The 16,170-nt window shown below is 29.4% G+C and overlaps 1 protein-coding gene, 1 long non-coding RNA gene and 1 other non-coding gene across 5 annotated transcripts in view; 1 reads left to right on the forward strand and 2 right to left on the reverse strand.

Annotated features, from left to right (window-relative positions):
• Window positions 1-16,170, reverse strand: part of LOC145935004 (orexin receptor type 2) — a 36,687-nt gene that overhangs the window by 13,929 nt on the left and 6,588 nt on the right. The window lies entirely within an intron of this gene.
• Window positions 1-16,170, forward strand: part of LOC145935011 (uncharacterized) — a 74,432-nt gene that overhangs the window by 11,794 nt on the left and 46,468 nt on the right. The gene's annotated exons all lie outside the window — the stretch shown is intronic.
• On the reverse strand, window positions 13,943-14,081 carry LOC145935760 (U11 spliceosomal RNA). The gene has a single exon (XR_014425276.1). It is a non-coding gene; the product is annotated as a U11 spliceosomal RNA (small nuclear RNA).

Consider the following 16,170-nt stretch of genomic DNA (forward strand, 5'->3'; position numbering starts at 1 on the left):
TTTAATTATTAATTATGCGAATATTACTTGCATTAAATCGTGACATCACGTCGTCTAACGCGAAATGGATTTCGAAGAGGGAACAGCGGAAATTACTGCGTGCGGATGAGTTTGTTCGTACACGCTTAGAGCGGATACATTAATCCAATCAAGCAGTTTGAACTCACTTTAAACTGGTACCGCACTTCCGCGTTATGATAATTAGATCAGCAAAACACGAGTCCATAGAGGAGATAAGTCGTTGCACGTTCGACGCACATTTTGTTACTCGTTGAATTATTTGTTTATTCCCTATGATATTATCACGACACATATGTATATCCCAAGATCTTAATATACCTATATTTAAAAATTCTCTAACGAAATTATAAATTAAATTTACAGAATAATAATTATATTTAGAACAAAATATAATAAAAACACAGAAATATAAATAAAACCACTATGTAATTAACAATAACATGACAAGCAGATAGAGATGAGAAATTCTTTTAGAAATTATTAAATAGGCATTTTTTTCAGAATCATATACGGATATTCTTTTAATTCGATTAGACTCTTGCTGAAATATTTCGTATAAGCATGGTTTGTGTTTCATGCGTTAATTTCAAGTTCGCTTTCGTAGATTAAGAGAATATCTAGTAGTGTTGAAGTATCTTGTAATATGGATCGATAGTTATCAGTTAGGTAGGATCGACGCATTCTCATTTGCCAGACGTATAATTACGTTGCCGCTTCGATTCGTATGCAGCGTCATTTTTCTTCCGCGACGTTTAAATTGTAGCCAAGTCGAAGTTCGTGCCGCACAGTGACGTTAAATGTACGCGAATCGCAACGAGAGCGCGATTTCTCGTAAAAAAAAAAAGAGAAAAAGGAAGAAAAAGGAAGAAAGAGGAAGAGAATAAAAAAAATATGACGCAGTAAACGCATAAATTCGCGTATACTGCGACATGCTATCAAGAACGCAAACTCCGATGCGTTCAAAGTGATATTTTATTATACATGCAATATCTCTATCCCGCGACGCGATCAATTGCGATGAATTTTTCAGGAAATATTTTGACGTCTCCTCTGAAGCGTACTGGTTCATCTCACGCTCGTGGTTTCGAGCGCGATGAGAAAATTACGTTGTTAATAGGTATGTGGCTAGTGACACGCGCGAACCACCGAGCACGTTTTAAGTACATTAGAGCAATCTCGACTTAAACCGAAGTTTCGTATCTACGTGAAAATAAGTTTTTGATGTACATAGAATATCATTAAGAAGATAAGAAATTTTGATCACACGTTAAAATTTCATAATTTCGTGTTTAAAGCAACTGTATTATGTATTAATTTATTATCTATAATAATTTGAATTTTATTTGAGTTGCTTGAAAACTTTTGACATTTTAATGAAGAAAAATAAATCGCACATTTATGCGGAAAAATTTTTTTTTTTAATTTGATAATTTACTTGATAAAATATGCTTTCTTTACATATGATCGACAATGTATTATTACGCATTTATTAAGTATTTCTATAAAAATTTAATTGAACGAAGAATTCGAGTCGTAACGATCATTGTTCGGTTCATTTATATCAATGCAATTTTTTACTTGCTCGGTTAGATTTCATGACTCACACTCATTGTCTCCTCTCAATACTCACGCGGTAATATTATTACATTTGCGTATATTATTACACGGACACTCCCGAGACTAAAGATGCTCCTGCCACGCTCCATAATTACGCACGTTCCGATTCGTTGTTAATGAGCCACGAAATCTTTTTAGAAGTTTTGAATCTGGTCGAAATGTGCAAGTAAAGAAGCAGCATTGATTTATATAATGAGAATCTTAATTAATTAATTTAAAGTTCTAGAAATTTTCGAGTCTAATTGTAGGAAAATCTTTGGGAAAAATTCGTCGACGTCTCAAATGTCACGTGTGCTATTTTCGTTATCAAAAGAATTACGTGCGCTAGCGTGACGGATACAACACTCGTGAGTGCAAGTATAGCGAGTGATAACCGCGATTTAATTAAAACGTGCCGCATTGCCGTATATACACAACATCGTAATGCGAACGTTGGCGAAATTGTTTCGTGTCAGATATGGGATTAAAAAAAGCGATGTAGCTCATCTTGCTATATAATGCACGTACTAGTCGGATGAAAAATGTTATAGTTATTCAATCTACCGCGCGCTTGTTTTTTGCATTCGCAAATGTTTACTCGCGATTATCAATCAAGAAAAGACCGGATTATTTCATCTTACATTAAGGCACCTTGTCGACCATGTCGGAATCGTGACGTCAGAGGCGAGAAAACGCTAAAATTTCTTAGATGCTATTTCGAAATAAAAAAATATTTCGATGAAACAGCACTTCAGATGGCTTTAGCACACTCTTAAAAAACCCCGAAAACTATCCTTTTCCCTTTATAATCAATCAACAGCTGTAAAATGTAATATTATGAAGCCCAGTCCGTCTGGTCTTTGCACATGCGGAGTCATTCCGCATGTCAAAGTCTGATATCTCGATCATTTTACAGCTGTTAATTGATTATAAAGGGAGAAGAATAGTTTTCGGGGTTTTTTAGAAGTGTATTAAAGAGATTTTAAGTGTTATTTTATGCAAATATGTTTTTATTTAGAAATGGCATCTAAGAAATCTCAACGTATTATTTCTCGCCTCTGACGTCACGATTCCAATATGGCCATGGTGAGCACCCAGGAGCCTTAATTACATCTGATAAGACATGCTCTCTCTTTCTTTCTTTTCCTCGATTATTCAAACTTGAATTTTTTTAAATAAAATAGAAAATGTTGGATAAAATACATTAAAAAGATTATTTATATTTATCTATTTTTTGTATTTTATTTAAAAATTTTTTTTTTATGGAAAGATATGGAAGAATTCTCTCGGAGAAATATGAATCGAAGGGAAATAGCTAGACAAACGAAATCGAACTAATCTCAATAATGCACGATCTCAACGTAAAAGAAGAAGTTATATTGAATTCGAATTCAATAGGAACGAAATTATAAGAAGTTATATTGAAAGAAGAATTTATATATGATAATAATTAAGAAGTTATATTGAAAGAAGAATTTATATATGATAATAATTAAGAAGTTATATTGAAAGAAGAATTTATATTGAATTCGAATTCAATAGGAACGAATTCGTTTGTTTGGATTTGTAATTTCGTTTTAGTAACTTCGAATTCACTTATCTATTCTTTGTGTTCTCGTTGCATCTTTAATTTAAGATAACAATCAACACATGAAAAAAATTGTTTCCGCGAAATTTCTACATTAATCTCTTCAATCATTTATTATGAATATCTAAAGAACAGCCATTATTCAGGCAATTTTCTTCGCTGCAGATATTTTAACACTCCTTGGATTAATTATTTTCTGAATTATGATTTTCTGATATTATGATATTTCCGTCTATAAAGATTAATTATTGTTATGTTACTAATTCAAAAAAATATTTTCAATTATGACTATGAAGAACATATAATATTATGCAATTTGCAATTTTTAAATTAGCTTCAATCGATTCAATTGTGTTTGGCAGTTACAAACGTAGACAAAGCAGGTAACGCGGCTAGAAACGATCTCTTTGATAAATCAATTGACAGTTTCAGACAGAGAAAGAGAGGGAGGGAAAAAGAGAGAGAGAGAGAAAGTTTCTCGTTGCTAAGTAGAAAGACGAAATGAGAAGATTAAAGACTTAAATTAGAAACGTATTGCGACTTGCAAATACGAACGTCATTAACCCTTTTTGGTCTTGCTTTCTCTCAACAACTCTACTTACTATTTACATTTTCTCTAATGTACGTCTAATACGTTAAATTAGACTTGAATGGAATAAAATATGCTTCAAATCATTTTAATTTATTTATGCATATAAACAAAAATGAATAAATTTTATTCTCAGAGAAATTTTAAATACATTGCGTGGAAAGATTTGCAATAAGTTGGAAAATGGCAAAAAACGATTCTCGGAAACATTTCGACAAAAAGATTTAAAAAGGCGATTAAATATCGATTTTTGATTAATTATAACTTATAACAATGTGACGATTAAAAATAGCATTTGTGCTTATATTCTTTTTTCTTTGATCTCAATTGCTGTATATTGATGTACATACAATCGATAGTACTTATATATATATATATATATATATATATATATATATATATATATATATACATATACTGCTTTAAAACTACGTTCTACAATATCATGAAGGTAATGAATAGAGTCTAATGAGATGGACAATAGTGAGCAACTACACATTGTAAGATAATGTAATTACGTTTATTGATCGTCGAAGCAGATGACACATTGTATCCTGTCTCACAAAGCTGACCTTACATATCATGTAAACGTACGATTTCATATAGGGTCGTGATACAAAATATTACTCTCGTGTAGAATTTATTAAACCGTCTCGATAACGATATCGAGTAATCAGATATAGGAACGTAATATATTAACCATCACAATTACCATTTTTAGAAGTTTTGGATCTGTAAGATGTGTTTGAAAGGAGATATAAAAATTTAATTATATAGGACACAATTAGATGTGTTTAGATCCGCCTGATATCTCCTCCGATATTTAATCCTTTTTTTTAAATTTTTTGCTGTTCTTTCATGGAGCATTTGCACGATATTTATTCGTAAAAACACGTCTAATTATCGCACGTGTGCTAATTATCAGAATGCAATAATCGCGCGGCATTTTATATAGCATTCCTGACATTAATCGCACTTAATGCTCATTTTATTTTATATTGCAACGAATCGCGAAAATCATAATTACACGAAATTAATGATTTGCCAAATTCGCACGATGTTATCTTTCTTAATAACTATTACGACACAATGAATAGAGAATAGATATACACATTAAAATGAAATAATGAAACATTTACAGAATATCTATCCAAGAATATCTATCCAGAATATGCTGACTTAATTATTGTTAGATTTCGATTAAATGAATACACAAACTACACGTTTTAAAATTAAATTATGGATGATAAGCGCCGAATTTATGATACGCGACTAAATAATAAATATAAAGTCATTAACAACTGTACTTATTAATTAAATACGTCGCAGAGAGTTACTCTAGTCAAATTGTTTTGTACTTGTGACGTTTTATTAATGACTGAGAAACGCGAAACTGACATCGGAAATGTTAACTCTGATTCTGTGCAATACAATGCAAGTTAATGACTAAATAATTCGAGATAATTAATTAATCGTCCACCTGATAATCACTAAGTGTAATAATCGTACATAATGGCATTGACATATCTCTTAATATTTGCGATTACATTTCAAGAGATAATATTACGACACACAAAGCGTCTCGCTATCTGCTCACTCGAGTCCCGCTGCGTGAATGACAGGATCATGGTACGTGAACACAATAAAGCGTTATACATATGTATGTGTGTACATATGTATGGCTCGCGCAAGAAATAAACACCGAACAATATGTAATAGTTAACTTGTTATGATCGACCCTCTCGTTTTGTACGGCGTACAAAGCATGTATTGTTACATATATACGCGGTTCGTATCGCTTATATCGTCATTCGCGCGGCAAGACTCGAGCAGAAAGGTATTAGTGTCGCTAGGTGCTCCGTGTCATCAATTATATCTTGAAGTACAATTGGAAATAAATAATAATAATAAATAAATATTAAAATAAATAAATATTAAATGTAAGAGAAATGTCAAACGATCGTATTTCGTGAACACACACACACACATATACCTACACACACAATAAAAAATTGTCAATTATATTATATTATGAAATTTAATACGAAATTTAATAGAAATTTAATACGATATGAAACAGATAGTTGTTATACAAACAGTGTATGTAATGTTCTGTTCTGTAATTTTAGATAAATTATTTATAATTGATTGATACATATCGATCGTTTTTCTTAATTTGAGTCATTCAATTTCACGACTTGTATATTCCGTTTTTTTCAATTCAAAAATAATTAAAAAATTACATTTAAATAAAACACAAAAAATTCAAGACACGTGACAAAAAATATTTAAATTTGAACTTATTTAAAGAAATAATTATCTGTAAAAAAAAACGATTGCAATGAAACAATAATTTATAATTTCTATAAGTTGTTGCTTTGATTATGAAATGTATAAATTGTACGAAATATTATTGCTTCGATATCGTCTCGTTTATGACTTGATCAATCACAGGAGTTAATTAATAACGCGACTTAATAAGTTCCAATTATTCGTTGAATAATCAGATTTCATTTTCTACTACTTGTCGTGATCGTACTTCGAAAGATAATACGATATCACGAAATATGATTGCGACAAGTACTAGGAAATGCGAAACTCAACCATTCACTGTGAATAATTGGAGATTATTAACCCGCGCGATTAATTAACTCTCAGAATTGGTAACTCGTGGGCACACTCGAGACAACGGCTATTTATCAAAGCAATTATATTTTGTGCGATTTATATGTATATTTCAAATAAAAATTGAAGCAACAGTTTATAAAAATTGTAAATTAGTTCATTGCAAAATTTTTTTCCGCGGACAGTACTTATTCCTTTAAATATTTTTCAAGATGCAGTTGAAATTCTTTATCGATTTAAATGTAATTTGCATATTATTTTTGGATTGAGAAAGCGAAATGATACACGAATCATAGAATCAAGTGATTCAAGTAGATAGGAAAAGCCGTGATACATTTATCATTTATTAATGTTCAGTAATGTAAAAAATATAATATTCTGAATGAAATTTTTATTTTGCAATATGTTAAATATTTCGTGACAATTTATCACACGCTATTTGAACTTACAAGGGGAGTGTCAGACGTGCCCATCGCCGATTCAAACGGCGATTTTTTTATGAGTAGTACTCAGTAAGAAACAAATTCTGTTAAAGCGAGAGAACGCGCTTCTCAAGCATTCGTCTGAAAAAAAATATTGGATGTGTGTGGCTTGGGTGTGTGTGCACGAATTTTCTTTAAAATATATGGAACAAAATGTTAAAAATTAAATGTCAATCATTAAAAAAACTCGCGTAATATTTATTTATTTAATGTTAAAATGTTGCTGGGAACAAAAAAAATAAATTATAAAAAATAAAAGAAAAAAAATAAGTCACACACGGGGAGATTCGAAATCTTTAATATTTTTTTTCAGACGAATGCTTGAGAAGCGCGTTCTCTCGCTTTAACAGAATTTGTTTCTTACTGACAATGAGTACTACTCATAAAAAAATCGCCGTTTGAATCGGTGATGGGCACGTCTGACACTCCCCTTGTTAGTTTTGTAAAGCACGGCGTATAGTGTTATTGTTACACTCGGATCGTATATTGTTATCATGCACGCGACGAGATTCGAGCAGAAAGGTAGCAACGCTAGACGCTCCCTATGTCATCGTATTATATCTTGAAGTATATCGGGATAAATACTAAGAGATGCCAAAATGATCCTGTGAACACTCTGATTCTTAATAAGTGCAAAAAATCAATTTTCGCGATTATCGCGTCTTAATTTGTAATCAACTCGTATAGTATCGCACAGAATGGGGTAAAAATGCCGATGTTATTTTTGAATTTACAAAATTTTACGTATTGATTCGAATACATCACTGCGATGTTTAATATAGTTATTTTATCTTAATCGTATATTTCTCTTAATCATATATATCACATAAATTCGGCACTTGTATATCGAGGATGTTTTGAAACACACGTAATTTATATGAATCGAAATCTATCGCGGCAAAACGACGATACATTCTTCGATATCGCATTTTCGAGACATTTATCTTTAATTTTAATTTGCATATATATTGATTCAGTTATTTAACAAAATGCGAGATAGTAAAATTGCTATGCAAAATGCATACGTATACTATTCGTTAGTAACACAAATTTATTTGCACATTGTGTGAGTTTGGCCGCAATTTTGACCCGCCGAGCAGATCGTAATTTCATGTAATTGATCGTAATTTTCGTTTCTCGTTGCAATATAACATAAAGGACATATTGTGTGCGATTAACAGAATGCTATATAAAATATTGCGCGATTGTCGTATTCCAGTGATTAAAGAGTGTACGCTCAATCGCTCTCTAATATAATTTTTTCTTTAAATTCTATAATTTCTTTTATTAATATTTGTTTTAAAAAATAAACATTGAATTTTATATGTGATATAATTACTTTTTGAAATAGTAATTATCTTGAACATTGCTTTATGTAATTAGGATATATTTATATAATAATTTACATTAGTTATAATGTATACATATATATAATATATTAATATTTTATGTTACTTTACAATTCGGCTATTGTATCAGTTAATCAGTTGTAAATGTTAAATTGTTTTTATTAGCTCGAAGTAAACTTAAAAAATAATTTTTTTTAATAACTGAAAAAAAAATTTATTTTGCGAAAATTTATTAATTTTTAAAATAATATATCTTGAAAATCCTTAATTCAGGAAACATTTTAATATAAAATTAAAAAAGAACAATTAACTATTTTAATACCTTCACTCTTGTTGGGAAAATTAGCATTGCCATACGTTAGGAGTAATAAATTCAACAACAAATTAGCAACAAATTAACATTTGATTATGCCATACATGTGAATTTGATTTCGCGTAGTAGGAATATCAGGTTAGCGGAAATAAATTTTATTTATAATGTGGTTTTCAAAATTTTTTCAAAATTTTTTTAGCTAAAAATAAAATTATATGCCATTATATTCTATATAAAAACAGAGTTATTAAAATTTATGTAGAAATAATATTAATTATACTATTTTTGCATATATGTATGTGTAAAACTTTTTATGTTTTATTTTTATATTTTATTACTTTATATATATTTTTATATGAATGATGTAAATTACATTGGCTATGCGAGCCACACGTGGATGTCAGTACATATGCTTCCAATGAAATTAATTTTTTCGTTGGAATTTAATTCATTGTGCACGAGGCACGAATTATATTTTTATATTTTATTATTCCAACAAAATCTTTTATGCCATGGCATTTTGTAAACACTCTTAGTACTTGCACGTGATTTTATATTGCACAACTGCATCCAATTAAAAAACTACATAGACACACACATACATGTATGACATTTTTTGAATTTTTATATAATTTTACATTTTTTGCCGACATGTTTCATTGTAAATTAATATGAAATATAAAGCTTTACATCTTACTGTGAACATTGATAAATTTGAAAAATCCCTCTTTGTAATTAATAAAATGGAAATAATACAGTTTTTGTAGCAGCTGAAGAATTTTGCCACTTTAAAGTGAATCGAAATAAAGTTGCACCACAATAAGCATCTTTACAAAAAAAAAATTTTAATATAAAATTATATAAAAATCTCTTTTATATATATATATAAATCTCTAATTTGAAATATTTATCTGCTTTAAGTCGATACTTTTTACCTTCAAATTTTGCACAAAAATATATCTCCAAAATATATCTCCAAAATGTATCTTCAAATTTTTCGGTCACTTTTAGTGACTCTATACGTCACTCTATCCTATACGTACGTTTACGAATTTTTCATCCGTGTCGTGAAACGTTATATTACACGTGTTATATCGCGGAAAGGTCTCCGATTAATTTATCGAACGACGCTGGCCGGTGTGCGATTGCCTTTGCTGTCGCTGTCGGCTTTGGTGCTGCAACTGCATAGAGTTCGCGGTAAAAGCATTAATGGCTTGCATTATTTCGCCGAGACTCGTTAGTGAGAGGAAATGATTTTTTATGTACAATTATATACACACGCGATGTATTTGCCGACGTGAAAATTACCTTTCGTCGTAATGAGGACAAATGACAAAATAATGAGAAAATTTAGAAGGAACAATCAAATATAAGTTTATAAATATTTTCGTTTAATGAATACATAATAAATTAAACATGAATATTTATCGTAAAGAATATATCACACTATACTCCTTTTTAATAATTTTCTTCAACGAATTTAAAGTCAATTTTTCCTTCGATATAACAAAATAAATTTCAATGTTCGAAGGTTTAATTATTATCCTTAGATTGAATTAGTTGAGAAATATCGATCTCGCTATATAAATGATACAATAATTACCATTTCGCGGCATCTTTGTTCTAGACGCTGATAAAGTATCCTAAAACAATGGATGATAAAACGAGTCGATATTATGCTAGCTTAACATCGTAAATTATACTCAGACGACTTTGCAACACGAATAGGCTGTTGCACGCATCAACTGTTTTTTTTTTCGCGTCGTTATGATTTATCGTAGTTTTTCCTTTTAATCTTTTATTCGTAAATTACCGAAAAAATGAATGGAATTTGTGTTCGAATGGAATAATCTAATATTCACTTGGATATTGAATCGCATAAATTAACGATCAGCATTTGTTAGTATTAAGTACTCCAATCCCAGTCAAAATTTAACGATAGAAGAGACTACAGGAGATAAATATTAAAAAATTTTTTTTTATAATTATAAAAATACAGAGAAAATATTTTTTTAAATCAAACTAAAAATTTAAAAAAAATGTCCTAGATGAAAGAGATTATTTAAGATTTTTAAGTAAAATTGAAAACAATTTGTACTGATAGGATGTAATATTTTTTTAGCATAGCAGATGTATGATTAATTTTCCTAAAAATGTACATTTTTCGATTTTCACACGCATTGTTAAACTTTTATTTAATTTAATTTAGCTCAAAGCTTAAGAACGAAAGGATTAACGCAGTGTATTTGCGGTACTCGCAGCGTCAGCGATTTGTGTAATATACGTATGCGGTAATTGCGTTACATTATCCGATATAATTTTCAACAGGGTCAATTACAATGCGATCTTTGCGAAAATTGGAACAGCCACAAACGCTCGGTCTGCATGACTTCCTCTCGAATCGCGCGCACGGACAGATCGATATAACGCGGCCGGCTTTCCACCAACGCGCCTAGTATTTCCGTTCTCGATCTACGGGACGGAATAATGGTGATAAAGTTCGTTTGTTCCGAATTCCACGAGCGTTATTCTCACAATTTTTATTCGGCAGTGTTACGTGACGCGTGAATATCGGGACTGCTTCGTATATCATACGGTTGCATAACACTAACATGACAAATCCTGATAGTATTGACTCATAAACACTTTGATACTAGTTAGGTCATCTAAAATGTGACTTTATATCCCAATGTCGTAAAATGCTCAAGTCTCAGGTAATAACAGAAGAAATGAACGTTATCCTCCCTCACGTGTCTCTAATCGCTTAATCCATTTTAGCGTGTCGCGGATTATCGTTGCGAATAACGTACCGTCGTTTTAAGGAATGCAATGCAACGGGCACGTGGGGACAAACATTTTGTTTGGCGTTACATGACGCTGCAATGCATTCTGCGGATACAGGAATGAACATAACAAATAGAATTTACATGCACGAGCACGTATCCGTCTAATCGAAACTTTTATAATCAAGCGCAATAATAACACGCGAATTCTTTTATGAATGCTATAATGAATTAGCGTTATAAATTTACTCTACAATGCGAGTTGGAAAGGTATTCGTTAAGTTAATTTCTCTCACTTTTGAAATATATTATTTCCATTGAATTTTAAGGTTTCAAACGATCGAATGAACGGAGAAGTTTGCACAGAAACAATTTATATTATGTAATTTATATTACGTAACATACTTCCGGATAAAAATCGTTTTTTGCCATTTTACTTGTATATATTTTGAATGTACATTTATATCGATTAACTTTATTAACGATTTCTTTGACTACAATTTATTTTAATAACAATTAGATTTATTTATTTTTCGAAAATAACTTATTGAAATTGTAAATATATATTGAGAATGTAATAATAATTTTTTATATTACGATTTATATAAAAGATTATTATTATATAAATTTTATGAGAATAATGTCCAATCTTGATAACACATACAAGTAACTTATATGATTAATTAATCTTTTGCATGTAATAAATTTGCATTTTTGTCACATTTGAGAGAAGTATCGTGATAATTATGAATATGCAATAACAGACGATATCATATTTCCCAAGTTACATATAGGATCGATATACCGGTACAACATATGTCATTTATGACATCTGCAAAAGTGCGTGCTTGCTCATAGATGAAAAGATAAACGACATACATCGATTTCTCGTCGTGTTGCATAAAAGTAATCAATTGAAATAATATTTATTATATCGTTGAGTTCTACTGTACGCACATTTTGCCTTTTAACTTCAGAAGACTATATAATTATATATATATATATATATATATATATATATATATACAAATATATAGATAAGATTATATCTAAAAAGATATAAAATCGAGAAATTGATTCTTTTTTAGAATTGTATCTTCGAAATTATAATAATATATTAAAACACAAAGAAAAGACCAAAAAAGAAAAATAACAAGATAACAAGAATAATAAGCTCGCACTTGGAAACTATAATATATTGGGTAATAGAAAACTGAAATTGTAGATAACTCTTTTAACTACCTCGTGATAAGTCTTTCAAAGTGTCTTAATAACGATTATCAAAGTATGAATAAAAAATGCAACATTCTACTTTAAAAATGAATAGAAAATATTTGAGATTGTGATAAAGTTTATTATATACCTATATATCTCTCTTTTTCTCTCATAAAATTATCTGTACCTTTTTAAATTTTATTTTTATGACTCTGAAACAGAAAAAAATATATTATCATTTCTTCTTTTCTCGCTTTGTATTTCTCTTTTTTTCAATTAAAAAATTTAATTCTTTCAAAAATAAAATTTTAATTAAAATATTTTACTTTACATTTTCGAATCTTTTAATTATTTAATATCTATAATAGTATCAATAATGGACTTTATTAAATGTAATCTCGATAAGAATATTTTTTTTAATAATTTTTTTTATGTATGAATTTTATTTTTTTTTATATTAAAAAAGTTTTGTTTACAACATTGCATTTCTCTCCTATTTCCTTTTTGACGGAATACAATTTTACGATTTGATTGAGGACATCAATATGTACATATATTTTGCATGTTCAGAATGACGTATGTAACTCAATCGGAATTTAATTGTGTTATGTAAAATTTTCCTCTGAGAAGAGTTAGTAGGCCGTATATTTTATAAATTTTTCATTTACGCGCATACGTCTGAATTTGAATTGCCAAAGAGCCCTCGCGTATCTCATCTGAAAGAATGCAGTTTAACTGGGTTGAAACTTTAAACTATTGACAAAGTTAGTGCATGAAAAATTTTATATGGGGGGTATGCATATTTTAATACTACATCAAATTTATTTCTAGTTTTATATAACTCTTTATAGATTATCAATATCTATTATTACTATTAATTATATTATTGTATAAAAATAATACTTAATTTTTGTGAATATGAGACTAATTTGCTAATTAAGCATCAAAAGGTTTTAGCTGCGCTTTATATAAAATAAAAATGATATCTACATCTTTTAACAATGATCTTTTAACATGTATTTTATCTTCTGAAACTACTTATTAATTTTTAGACATATTAAGATTATATAATAATAATATATGATATTATATATAATATATTAATAATATATTATATATATATATATATATATATAAAATTCTTTTGTATTTTAGAGAAATTTCGTTTTGAAATATCAACGATCTTTAAACAAGAGCATGTAATATATTCTTTTCGTTCTAGATCCAAATATTTTTATTCAGATATTAATGTATCGATATATATATACTTATATAATCTTAATATATCTAAAAATTAATGAGCTAAAGAGAAGATAAAAGACATATTGCATAAAAATTATTGTCAAAGATGTAGGTATATTGTTTGATGTAAAGCTTAGGCGGAGGCGTCGGTGCTTGATTGGCAGCCAACAGCCTCGCATTCACAAAAATTATGTACTGGGTATGTCTTGATGGCCATACCCCGCCACGCCGACATTAAGCCGACATGACGCGCTATTGAAGTAGCGAGCACCCTTTTTGGTCGGTCTGGTTCTCCTCGGGGTCTTATAAACTCTTCATATCGAAAAATAAATGCGAGATAAATGTAGCTCGGTAAGCCATCTGTCGCACACTTGAGAAACTAATATTCAGATATACTTTAATACTTCCTTTTTACATTCAAACTTCCGATATTATTATTAATTCATTCTAAAAGATCATTCGTATTATATTCGCAAGGCGAATTAACGTAAGTATAGCTTAGATCAAAAAGATATATAAAATGTTATATAAATTTTAAATATTTATCTAAATAGCTGTATTATAATAGTTGTATACATATATTAAGTATTGCAATTTTTTATTATTGTTATACTTATTTTTTTAATATTAACTTGTATTAAACTTGAATAAATAACATTTTATATATTTGCAAGCTTATTTCATCGAATACACGAGAAGTAAAACCATTAAATTGTTTCAATTTATACATTGCGTAATATTGTTATAATGATACTCAAGAAGCTTTAATTATTTGTTCATATTTTATAATAACACTATTAAACGTATTAAAACAGTAAAAATTTGAATAATAAGCTAATTAATTGTCGAATTTAAATTGATTCGCTAAAGAATTTCATTGCGAAGCACAACATTGGCCAAATGAAGTTAACCGTGCACTTAAATAAACATACATAGGGTATTAGCGGAACTCGTTCGAAAGAGCAATTCTCAATTAAAGTAGTATAATACGATAATAGTAATTAATTTAACTGCAACCTGAGCGAAAAGGATTTTTATTACATGACTGGTTTATCAACATTGCGTGCTGATGAGAAAGTTTGCATGAATCCACATGTATATATCATAAATATGTATAGGTAATTTCATATTGTATCTTTTTTATAGCTGCGCGTTAAATTCGTGGTGAACGAATGTAACCTGAATCGCCAATTAACCGAACCGACGTGATTTTTAAGCAAAGTTCTGTTAAAGTTATACTGTTTATTTCATTCTGGTATATTTTATCCATTTTTTTTCCTTTTTTGTTATTTATTTTCAATTATGTGCTATATTATAATAGCATTTTACGATAGTACTTTTCCTTAGATAGGAACATCTTTATTCCCCGTGAGACTGCAGTTGAATTTTATATCGCATCTAGATACGTAAAGGTTAAAATTATACATGCAGCTAGCGTATCATTCGGCCTTCATTCCATAACATAGTCCGTTAAAGGGTTAATATGTTAATGAGATACGAAAGTATACATTTGAACAAGTTTCGGGCTAAATGCCAAAATATCCTCAACCTAAAAATAAATAGGAAGTCGTAATTTGACTTTAACGTGTACAGTATTATGTACAGTATTATGTACACATATATTAATACATACTAAAAACATGTACATTTATGCACACACATACACACATGGATTTTTATATATACTAAATATAAAAAAAATATTTCTTTAGTATATTAAATTATGATTATATAAAACTGAAAAGATTATGTATATAAGGCTACTTTATTTAATTGGAAAAATTCGATACATTTTTATAAAACAAACATTGCATGTTAAATAGCAAATACATTATATTTCAATTTTCAAGGATTTTATTTTCCAAGATCGTGCACGTGGTAGCCGTGGCGATCGATATCAGAATAAACTAAAAAACGGAGACGGAAACTAGTTTGACAAAATGTACTTCACTTGACTTCCTTTTCAATGTGATTGTGAATTCCGAGACGCGTTTGGGAAAACTATAGTATTTCCTAAAAATTGCGGGAATCATAAACGAAATGTACGTGATGTGTTCGCGAATGTCGAATATCAATTTTTATCACGATGTCGAATATTAGTTTTATTACGTACCTCACGAATCAGCGTCTCCGTGAAATTCGCGCTTTCTGATATATATTCTAGGATATTATTCTAGGAAATCGAGTAATATATATAGACGGATTAAATCGTAATTTTTCTACGTGAACACGCTTAAAAATCGCCGACTCACGACTCTTCATTTGGATTCCTATCATTCTTAATACTCTAAAGAATTTCCATATGCGTGCATGTTAGAGAATTCGTTTTCGTCATCCATATCGAAAAGTTTTCGAACAAAACTTGAG

Source organism: Prenolepis imparis, unplaced genomic scaffold (genome assembly GCF_030444845.1).
Source record: "Prenolepis imparis isolate NDT839.2.m4 unplaced genomic scaffold, iyPreImpa1.0 SCAF_4, whole genome shotgun sequence".
Classification (NCBI taxonomy): domain Eukaryota; kingdom Metazoa; phylum Arthropoda; class Insecta; order Hymenoptera; family Formicidae; genus Prenolepis; species Prenolepis imparis.